Raw genomic sequence first — 10,896 nt, forward strand, 5'->3', positions numbered from 1 at the left:
GTAAAAATAACTGGCTTTATTCTAGGACTTGAACGCTGGAACTCGGCTTCCTAATCAGCTGAGTTGGGAAGACGCGTTCACCACTAGACCAACCCGGTGGGTTAGGAAGTTTTAACTGATAAACGATTATTGTACTTCCAGTTGAAAATGTTATTTTACATTTCCGGCAAATAGAACTGCCGATAAAACTGTAATATGGGTCTTCACCCGTAAATGATAATCTAGCATTTGAGCATCCGGACTATTCATTCATTCCTTTTGAATCACATTTACCTATCTCAACTGCATTTTCAATTTTTTTAATAGTAATTTCAAAATATTTATTTTTTTTAGTTAAACATAACACCTGTTCCCAAACTTTTCCAAGTCGTGGCGCCCTTTTACAATTAAAATTTTTTCATGGCGCCCTATCCTAAGTAAAAGTATGACTACTCGTAAGTAAGAGATAAAAATGAATAAAACTTGTGTAGCATTATTTTTTTACTTTAATAATATTAAATCAATAATTATAAACGTATTGGTTCAATCAATTATGAAGCTTTTAGAATATTTCCCGGCGCCCCTGTGAAGAGGCCGCGGCCTCTTTTCTTTATTTTTCCTATTTAGCCTCCAGGAATTACCGTTCGGTATTACTTCAGAGGATGATATGTATGAATGTAAATGATGTGTAGTCTTGCACAGTCTCAGTTCGATCATTCCTGAGATGTGTGGTTAATTGAAACCCAACCACCAAAGAACACCAGTATCCACCATCTAGTACTCAAATCCGTAGAAAAGTAATTGCCTTTACTAAAATTTGAAACTTAGAACTCTCAACTTCGAAATCAGCTGATTTGTGATGACGAGTTCACCAGACCAACCCTTCTTTGGTGGTTTCAATTAACTACACATCTCAGTAATGGTCGAACTGAGACTGTACAAGACTACACTCTTTTCTGAACGGTAATTATCGGAGGCTAAACAGGAAAAAGAAGACATAAATAGGTTAAAATAAAATAAAATACTATTTTAGTTTCATTTTTTCTATCCTGATTGTAATCCAAGAATATATCTTCTTTTATGGTTGCTATTGTATCATAACCGTTTTGCAATTGTCTTTCAGTTCACCTTATTAACTAATATACTGTTCTTTAAGTCTTTATATTATAATACCACAAAACTTGCTAATATGTCCAACCACGTTATAAGCATTAATTATTTACGTACATGTAGGCGTGTATGCATGTTTATTTATGCATTAATTCAATGTTTAATTGATAAAAACGTTAAAAACACACACTTATTTCAGAAAAAAATAACCAGCGGTACCCCACAATATAAATATGCATCTTCAAAAGAATACCATGATAAAATAACCATAAGATTCAATATTTTTTTGTCTTTTTATTATTTTTTAAAATATGGATTTTATTCAATTGTTTTTAAATATAGCTTATTAACTGTTGAATTTACGCATTAATAGATGTTAAATTATCTTTTTAAGGCCTACTAAAAACAAGGTTTTCTTACTAGACTTTTAAATAAAATGGTGAAATAAATACTAAGTAGTTTGTTAATTTTGTCGTTGTAACTAAGATCAATAGTTTTCCAGCACAGAAATAACTTATAAAAAAATCTGAAGTGGTCACTGCATGACTTCCTTGTACGCCTATTAAATTACATATATAATTTTTTTTAAATGAGAACTACATAAAATTTTATTTCCTTAATAACTTTTGATTTTTTTCATAAATTTTTCGTATTTCTATTATTGAATTATTATTTATCGAAAAAAATTTTACAATCAGAGGTTAATAATTATTAATAAATCAGTATATTTAAATAAAAAAAAAAGAGATGAAGTCTGATTCGAATTGGTGTGCCTTCCTGTTATAAGATCCAGATTTCATCGATTAAAATTTCGTTTAGCTATAACTCTGGATCCAGTGAAAATAAGTACCCTTTATTGTTGAAAAGCTCTCGTGAGGGCTTATTACTGAAGTTAAGAAAAAGTACAAAATTCAAATCTTTTGGTATTTTGAGCTTTTTTGGACACTTTTTGTCCAGTCAAATGCAATCAAAATGGGAGTTGCACAACTAGATGTTACAACAGTCCTAAATCCAAAATTTCAACATTCTACAGCTAATCGTTTTTGAGTTATGTGAGATACTTACGTACAGACGTCACGCCGAAACTAGTCAAAATGGATCCAGGGATGATCAAGATAGTAATGAAGGAGGCACGCCAGACAGTACTGAATAGATTTGGTAAACGTCTTCCCAGGTTCTCTAGAGCACAGACGACAAGGGCAATTCTGTCGTTGTTTACAATATTGGAAAGGGACTGGGTGGAGACGGAAAGAAGCCATACGCCGAGATTCTCACTTGACGAACTACAATGGGCGGCGTCTAACATCGAAGAAGACCCCAGGACCGGATGGGATACCTGTGGCGGTAACGAAATGTCTGGTTGCCAGGCAACCATGGATGTTGTTGGATACATTCAACAATATTCTGGAGGGAGGGACTTCCCACCCTGCTCGAAAGAGGCGAGACTTGTACTCCTGAAAGAGGGGGAGACTAAATTCAGGCCGATCTGCTTACTCAATACAGTAGGCAAACTGTATGAATGCCTGGTAGCTGAGCGTCTCAAAAATGAGTTGACAGCAGCGGGGGATCTCTCCCCGAATCAATATGGGTTTACCAAAGGTAAATCGATGGTGGACGCGATCAGACATGTTGTCAACTGGTCAAATGACTGTGCTGCGGGATCCTGGAGGATAAGGAGGATATCATTGGTGATCCTTTTGGACATCCGAAATGTGTTCAATAGTGTCTCGTGGCATGTTATCCTCGAAGAATTGAAGGGAAAAGGACTAAACGCTCTTTTAATGAATTACCACTAGTAACTAAGCCATTCTAAGAGTGGCAGAAAATTGCCATGAACTTAAAATTCATTAATAAATTTAAAAAAATTTCCTTAGAAATATCATCATTAATAAAATTTAACATAATTAATAGAGCCAGACCAATTATAGAACAACTATTAAATTTCCATGATCATACCATAATAATTCTATTATCCATTACAGTCACAGTAACAATCATAATAGCAACAATAACAAAAAATAAATTATCAAATAATATATTAACAGAAAATCAATTAATAGAAACAATTTGAACAACAATACCAGCAATTATCTTAATCTTTATCGCCATCCCATCAATTAAAACCTTATACCTAATAGAAGAAGTAATTAAACCATCAATTACTATTAAAACAATTGGACATCAATGATATTGATCATATGAATATTCAGACTCTAAAAAAATAGAATTTGAATCATACATAAAACCACAAACAGAATTACCTTCATTTCGATTAATTGAAGTAGACAACCGAATAGTTATCCCATTCTCAACACAAATTCGAATAATTGTTTCATCTTCTGACGTAATCCACTCTTGAACAATCCCATCAATAGGAGTAAAAATAGATGCAATCCCAGGACGACTTAATCAAATCAGACTAATAACTAAAAATCCAGGAGTATTCTTTGGACAATGCTCAGAAATCTGCGGAATAAATCACAGATTTATACCAATCACCATAGAAAGAATTAACATAAAATCATTCATTAAATGAATAAAAACATAAAATTAATAAACATTAAGTGACTGAAAGAAAGTAATGGTCTCTTAAACCAAAATATAGTAAACATCGAATACTCTTAATGAAAGAAGCTAGTTTAAAAAAAACATTTAACTGTCAAATAAAAAATACATTCTATGTGCATCTTGATTCCTCAAATATCACCAATTATATGAAACATCATATTAATAATAACAACAGCCACAATCATAATAAATATAACAAAATTATTCTTTATAACTAACCTAAATAAAAAATAAAAAAAATAACAAAAAAAAAGAAAATTAAATATTAACTGAAAATGATAACCAGACTATTTTCAACATTTGATCCAATAACTAAACTTTTACAAAGAAATTGAATTATTATAATAATAACAACAGTAATTTTACCAAAATGATACTGAACAAAAAAATCTCGAATAAATATAATAATAGAAATAATAGAAAAAAAATTAATAAATGAATTTAAATTAATAACTCATCAAAAAGAAATTTTAATCATAGTAATATCAATCTTTATATTTATCATAATCAGAAATATAATAGGATTAATCCCTTATGTATTTACATCAACAAGTCACTTAGTAGTATCTATATCAATTGCATTACCAAGATGAATCATAATTACAATTTACAGATGAAAAAACTTCACAAATGAAATATTTAAACATATACTCCCAAAGGGAACACCCTCAGCTATTTCACCAATAATAATTATGATTGAAACTACAGGGAATTTAATTCGACCAATCTCACTAGCAGTACGATTAACTGCCAATATAATTGCAGGACACCTATTAATAACTCTATTAGGAAATACATCATCTATTAAAATATTAGTATTCATTATACCAATTCAAATAACATTAACAGCATTTGAAACAGCAATTTCAATAATTCAAGCATATGTATTTGCAACACTTGTAACTCTTTATTCTAGAGAAGTACCTTATGAAAAAAAATCACCCATTTCACATAGTAACAAAAAGACCTTGACCAATCATACTATCCATAAACGTAATAACATTATTAACAGGAACTGTAAAATGAACTCAGACAAAAGAATACAGATTAATAATATTAGGATTAACCTTATCAACAATAACAATAATATTATGATGACGAGACATTACACGAGAAGCAACATTTCAAGGAAACCATACAAACAAAGTAAAATCACTAATAAAAATAGGAATAATTATATTCATTATCTCAGAAATAATATTCTTTGCATCATTCTTCTGAATATTTTTTCACTCAAGACTATCACCATCAATTGAAATCGGAATAAATTGACCACCAAAATCTATTAAACCATTTAACCCTATAGAAGTTCCACTATTAAATACAATTATTTTAATCTCATCAGGAATTACAGTAACATGAGCACATCACAGAATCCTATTAAATAAATTATCAATATCAAATAAATCATTAATACTGACTATCATTTTAGGATTATACTTTACATTTTTACAAAAATGAGAATATCAACAATCAACATTCACAATAGCAGATTCAATTTATGGATCATCATTCTTCCTAACTACAGGATTCCACGGAATCCACGTAATCGTAGGAACAACCTTCATCATAGTATCAATAGTACGATGTATAAAAATACATTTTTCAGCCAGTCATCACCTAGGCCTAGAATCAGCAATCTGATACTGACATTTCGTAGACGTAATCTGATTATTCCTATACCTTTCAATTTACTGATGAGGAAAATAGTAATCTTTTTAGTACAAAAAGTATAATTAGCCTCCAACTAATAGATTAAATAAAATTAAAAAGATAATTAAAATTACAATAACAATAATTTCACTAAGATTAATCATTACCATAATAATAATATTTACAATAATAATTTCTAAAAAGAATAAAATAAGACGAGAAAAAAATTCACCATTTGAATGCGGATTCTCAAAAATATCATCCACACGAAAATCATTTTCTACTCACTTCTTTCTAATTGCAACAATCTTCCTAATCTTTGACATTGAAATTTCAATAATTATACCAATATTCTCAACAAAAATAATAATTATAGAAGAATGACTAATTTCATCAACAATTACAATCCTAATTCTAATCTTAGGACTTATACATGAATGGAAAATAGGAATACTAGAATGAAGAAATTAAGGAGAATAGTTAAATATAACATTTACTTTGCAAATAAAAATTATTGAATAATCAATTTCTCTTAACAGAGTAAAGAAGTAAAATTACAATTAATTTCGACTTAAATTTAAGGATAATCCTCATACTCAATTTAACTGAAGCTAAATAGAAGCTATTCACTGTTAATGAAAAAATTGATTATATCCAGTTAAAAGAATAAAAAGAAAAGGAGCCGCTAACTACCTTTCAAGTGTATTCACTTTATTCTTATTTATATAGTTTAAAAAAAACAATACACTTTCAATGTATAAATAAATAAATTTTATAAATGTCCAGAGAAAAAATTCATAATAACAATTTCAATGTTAGGCTTTTAATTAAGCTATCTAAACAAAAAAAAAAAAAATAAAAAAAAAAAATAAAACTTAAGAATATTTAAAGTAAACCTATCAAAAAAAAAACCTAACCATCGAAAAAATCCAACTAAACCACCTGAAACAAAATATTCCATCCAACCAGAATCAACTAATCTATAACTAAAATAACAAAAACTAAAAAAACGATTTAAAAAAAAAACCTGTAGAATAAAATCTTAAAAATCATATAGAACTAAAAAAATAAAAATAAATTAAACCAAAATAAAAATATAAAAAACTTAAAACATCATAAACCAAAAAAAAAAAAAAAAAAAAAAATAATAAAGGAATTAACTTAAAATCAAAAGACAAAACAAAAAAAAAATCATCCTCAAATAATCAAAATATAAAAGAACCAACAAATAAACAAGAAAAATATAAAAAAAGAAGAGAAATATTTATAAAAAAACTGTAGCAAAAATTAATATAAGGAAAAAAAAAAGAATTAGAAGAAAATAAATAATAAATTAAACGCAAACTATAAATAAAAGTAACACCAACAAAAAAAAAAAAAAAAAAAAAAAAAATTCTATAATTAAATAAAAAAAAAAACTCTAAAATAAAATCCTTAGAGTAAAATCCAGAAAAAAAAGGAAACCCACATAAACAAATTAAAGAAACAAAAAATGCTGAACTTACATAAGGACATTGCCTTACCAATCCACCTATAAATCGAATATCTTGACTTCCTAAAAAACAATGAATAAAAATTCCAGAACACAAAAAAAGTAAAGACTTAAACAAAGCATGGATCAACAAATGAATAAAACAAAGAGTTAAAGAACCCAAAGAAAGAGTAAAAAATATAAATCCTAACTGTCTAAGAGTAGAAAAAGCAATAATCTTTTTCAAATCATTTTCTAAACAAGCAGCAAATCCAGATAAAACTATGGTAATCAAAGAAATAACTATTAAAAAATAAGTATCACAAAATAAAATAAAATAATTAAAACGAATAATTAAATAAACACCAGAAGTTACTAAAGTAGAAGAATGAACTAAAGAAGAAACAGGAGTAGGAGCTGCTATTGCCGAAGGTAACCAAACACAAAACGGAAACTGAGCACTTTTAGTAAAAGAAGCAAATAAAACTAAATAAACCAAAATAATAAAATCATTATTAAAAAAATTAATATAAAAAATATAATGAAAGGAACCAAAATTTATAAATAAACCCAAACACAAAATTAAAAATACATCTCCAACACGATTCATTAACAAAGTAATAAGACCAGAATACAAAGAAACTCTATTTTGATAATAAATAACTAAACAATAAGAGACCAGTCCCAAACCATCTCAACCCAACAATAAACAAATAAAATCAGGTATTAAAATAAAAAAAACCATACTTAAAATAAATATAAAAACCAGATAGTAAAAACGAATTAAATTTAAGTCACCCTTCATATAACCTAAACTATAAAATAAAACACAACCTCTAATTAAAAATACAAAAGACATAAAAAAACAAGAAATTCAATCAAAAAAAAAAATTAAACTTATAGAAAAAGAATTAAAAAAAAAAATAATCACTCAAAAAAAAAAACAAGATTATACTCAAACAAATAAATACCAAAAAAAAAAAAAAAAAAAAAAAAAAAAAAAAGATTGTAGCAGAAAAACATAGCCTATCCTCAAAAAGATCTTTGACATCACAAATCAAAATTTTAAATTAAAATAAATAAGCAAAATAAAAAAAAAAAATAAGTCAAACATTATATAAAAGATGGGAAAACAGTGAAGAAGAAGAATATAAAATTCACGAACACAACAAGAATTAATTAAAATTAAATCACCAGAATATAAACCATGCTGAGTTAAAGAAAAAATTATCACTCTATAACAAGCAGAAAAAAATAAAATAAACATCAAAAAAATAACTGAAAAAAATCTTCATCTCAAAATAGAAATAATTAAACAAATTTCAGAAAATAAATTCAATCTAGGAGGACAAGATATATTCATAACACAAAACAAAAATCAAAAGAAACTAAGTGAAGGTAAATAATTAAGTAAACCCTTAACAATAAAAAATCTTCGGCTTCCTAACCGATCATAAATAATACCAATTAAAAAAAAAAGACCAGATGAAACAAAGGCATGAGCAACTATGAAAGATAATGAACCAATAAATCCAAGACCAGATATAGTAAATAATCCACAAATAACCAAGCTTATATGACAGACAGAAGAATAAGCAACAAGCACCTTTAAATCTCTTTGAACTATACAGAATATTCTTACAAAAAAACATCCAAATAAACAAATACTAACAAAAAAATAACCATAATTAAATAAAAAATAATAAATATAACTTAAACAACGAATAAAACCATAACCACCAAGCTTTAATATTACACCAGCTAAAATTATAGAACCCGAAGTAGGTGCCTCAACATGAGCCCTGGGCAACCACAAGTGAAATCCAAATAAAGGAAACTTAATCAAAAAAGAGAATAAAATAATAAACATTAAATAATTATTCAGCAAAAAATCAAAAAATAAATAATTAAAATAACCATAAAAACTATTCAAATAAAAAATTCTAAATAAAAAAGGAAAAGAACCAAAAAGAGTATAAAAAATTAAACAAAATCCCGCACTTAAACGCTCAGGCTGATAACCTCACCCAAAAATTAATAAAAATAAAGGAATCAATCTACACTCAAAGAAAAAAAAAAAATAAAAAAAATCAATAACAATAAAATCCAAAAACAAAAAAAACAATAAAAAATGAAAACAAAAAATATAAATCTTAGACAACAAATCAAAATAATAATGTAAATAAACAGATAATAAAACAACAATAAAAATTCAAATACTCAAGCAACAAAAAATATATGAAATCCTATCAATTATAAAAAAATAAGAAATAGAAACAAAAAAATCAAAAAAAAAAAAAAAAAAAAAAAAAAAAAAAAAAAAAAAACAAACCCACTAAATAAACAAATCAATTATTTAATACACAAAAAAGGATCGCTAGTTCACAATTATCTCAAAGAAAGAAAGGTCACTGGACACAGAGGAAGAACAGCTACCCCTTGACATGCACGGGGGGGGGGGGATACCACAGGGCTCGGTACTTGGACCTTTATTGTGGAACGTGGCGTACGACGGCCTTATGAGGCTGAATTTACCAGGAGAGACCCAGATGGTCGCGTACGCCGACGATCTTGCCCTGTTGGTGGGTGCCGGAACGCACTGAGGACAAAGTAGAGAGGATCGCTAATCAATCAGTGAGGGTGGTAAGCGCATAGCTAAAAGAGAGGATATGCAACTGGCCCCAGAAAAGACCAACATAGTGGTGGCTTCGGTTAGTAGAAGGAGACTAAGGAGAATGGAAATCCAAGTCGACGGCCGTACAACCCAAGAGAGCAGAAGTGCCAAATACCTGGGCGTATGGCAGGACAGATCGAGGAACTTCATCCTTCATATAAAGGAAACGGCGGGAAAGGCGGAACGGGTTCTTGCTGACTTGGGGAAGGTGATATCGGCGAAGGACGAAACACGACCAAGTAAGCGACGGGTGCTAATGATCGTAGCATCCTCGATCGTGGTGTACGCTGTTCCGGTCTAGTACGGGGCGTTGGAGATAAAAAGGAATGCTGGACGCTTGTCCTCCCTCTAGCGCCGGGACAACATTAAAAACATCTGGCCTACTGGACCGTTTCGATGGTAGCGACGGAGGTGATTGCTGGTGTCCCACCAATCAAACTCCGGGCGCGCGAACTTCACAGGATCAGTATGGGAAACCCAAAGACAGAGGCCAGGAGGATGAAACTTGAAGAGTGGCAGGAGGAATGAGCGACCTCTAGGGAAGATACCCCTAAGGAAGGCTAATCCCGCATCTGGAGCCTTGGGTCCAGAGGAAGTTTGGGGAAGTGAATTACTTCCTCACCCAACTCCTCTCTGGACACGGCGAGTTTGGATTGTACCTGTTTCGCTTTACTAGAAGGGCTCATGTTTACTCCAACATGTGTTTACTGTGGAGAAGATGGTACACCGGAGCATGTGTTCTTTAGCTGCTGACGGTGGGAGGGGGTTAAATGCTTGGTAGGACTAGAATGGATAACCCCCGACAATCTGGTAAGACAATTGCTCCGAGGTCGGAGACAGAGGGCTGAAGTGGCACATCCCTGGCCTCTAGGATCCTGGGAACGAAGGAACAAGAGACGTAGCTGTGGGGTACGGACTGATTCAAAGGACCTGCCAAGTCTGCAACGGGCAAGATTGATACCTCAGAACCTATTGCCGCCTTGAGGATGGACAATTCTATTAATGTACCATAGTAGTTATGTATTGTTCTAATTAATTGTATCTTTGTTAGTAATAAGTAATATATAATACTGCATTATTGTATTTATATATTTTTGGATCGTGTGACATGTAATTTTGTAGAATGTATTATCGTAGTTTAGGTGTATTATCGCATACCATAAGTAACACTATAGTATTGTAGGCAACATTACTGGGCGACAGTTACGTTTTTTAGGATAATCTTTATTATGAAATGTTATGTATTTTTGAAACTAGTGTTTACTGCTGCGTCACTGTATGTTCAGGGCAAATCTATTGTAAAATGTCACGTTTTAATATCACTGTAGTTTGTATTGTAATTATTATAGTGTCTTTGTAGTTTGTATTCTTGTGATGAAACTATAACATTGTGTGTATAATGTAATATCGAATTATTGTATTCTTGTATTACTGAAGTTAA

The 10,896-nt window shown here is 29.9% G+C and overlaps 2 pseudogenes; both read left to right on the top strand.

The window, feature by feature from the left end:
* The first annotated feature begins 2,905 nt into the window (after positions 1 to 2,905).
* On the top strand, positions 2,906 to 3,647 carry LOC142324871 (cytochrome c oxidase subunit 2-like; annotated as a pseudogene).
* A 702-nt stretch (positions 3,648 to 4,349) lies between these two features.
* Positions 4,350 to 5,366, top strand: LOC142325668 (cytochrome c oxidase subunit 3-like; annotated as a pseudogene).
* Positions 5,367 to 10,896: the final 5,530 nt, after the last annotated feature.

Source organism: Lycorma delicatula, chromosome 5, assembly GCF_047948215.1.
Source record: "Lycorma delicatula isolate Av1 chromosome 5, ASM4794821v1, whole genome shotgun sequence".
Taxonomy (NCBI): domain Eukaryota; kingdom Metazoa; phylum Arthropoda; class Insecta; order Hemiptera; family Fulgoridae; genus Lycorma; species Lycorma delicatula.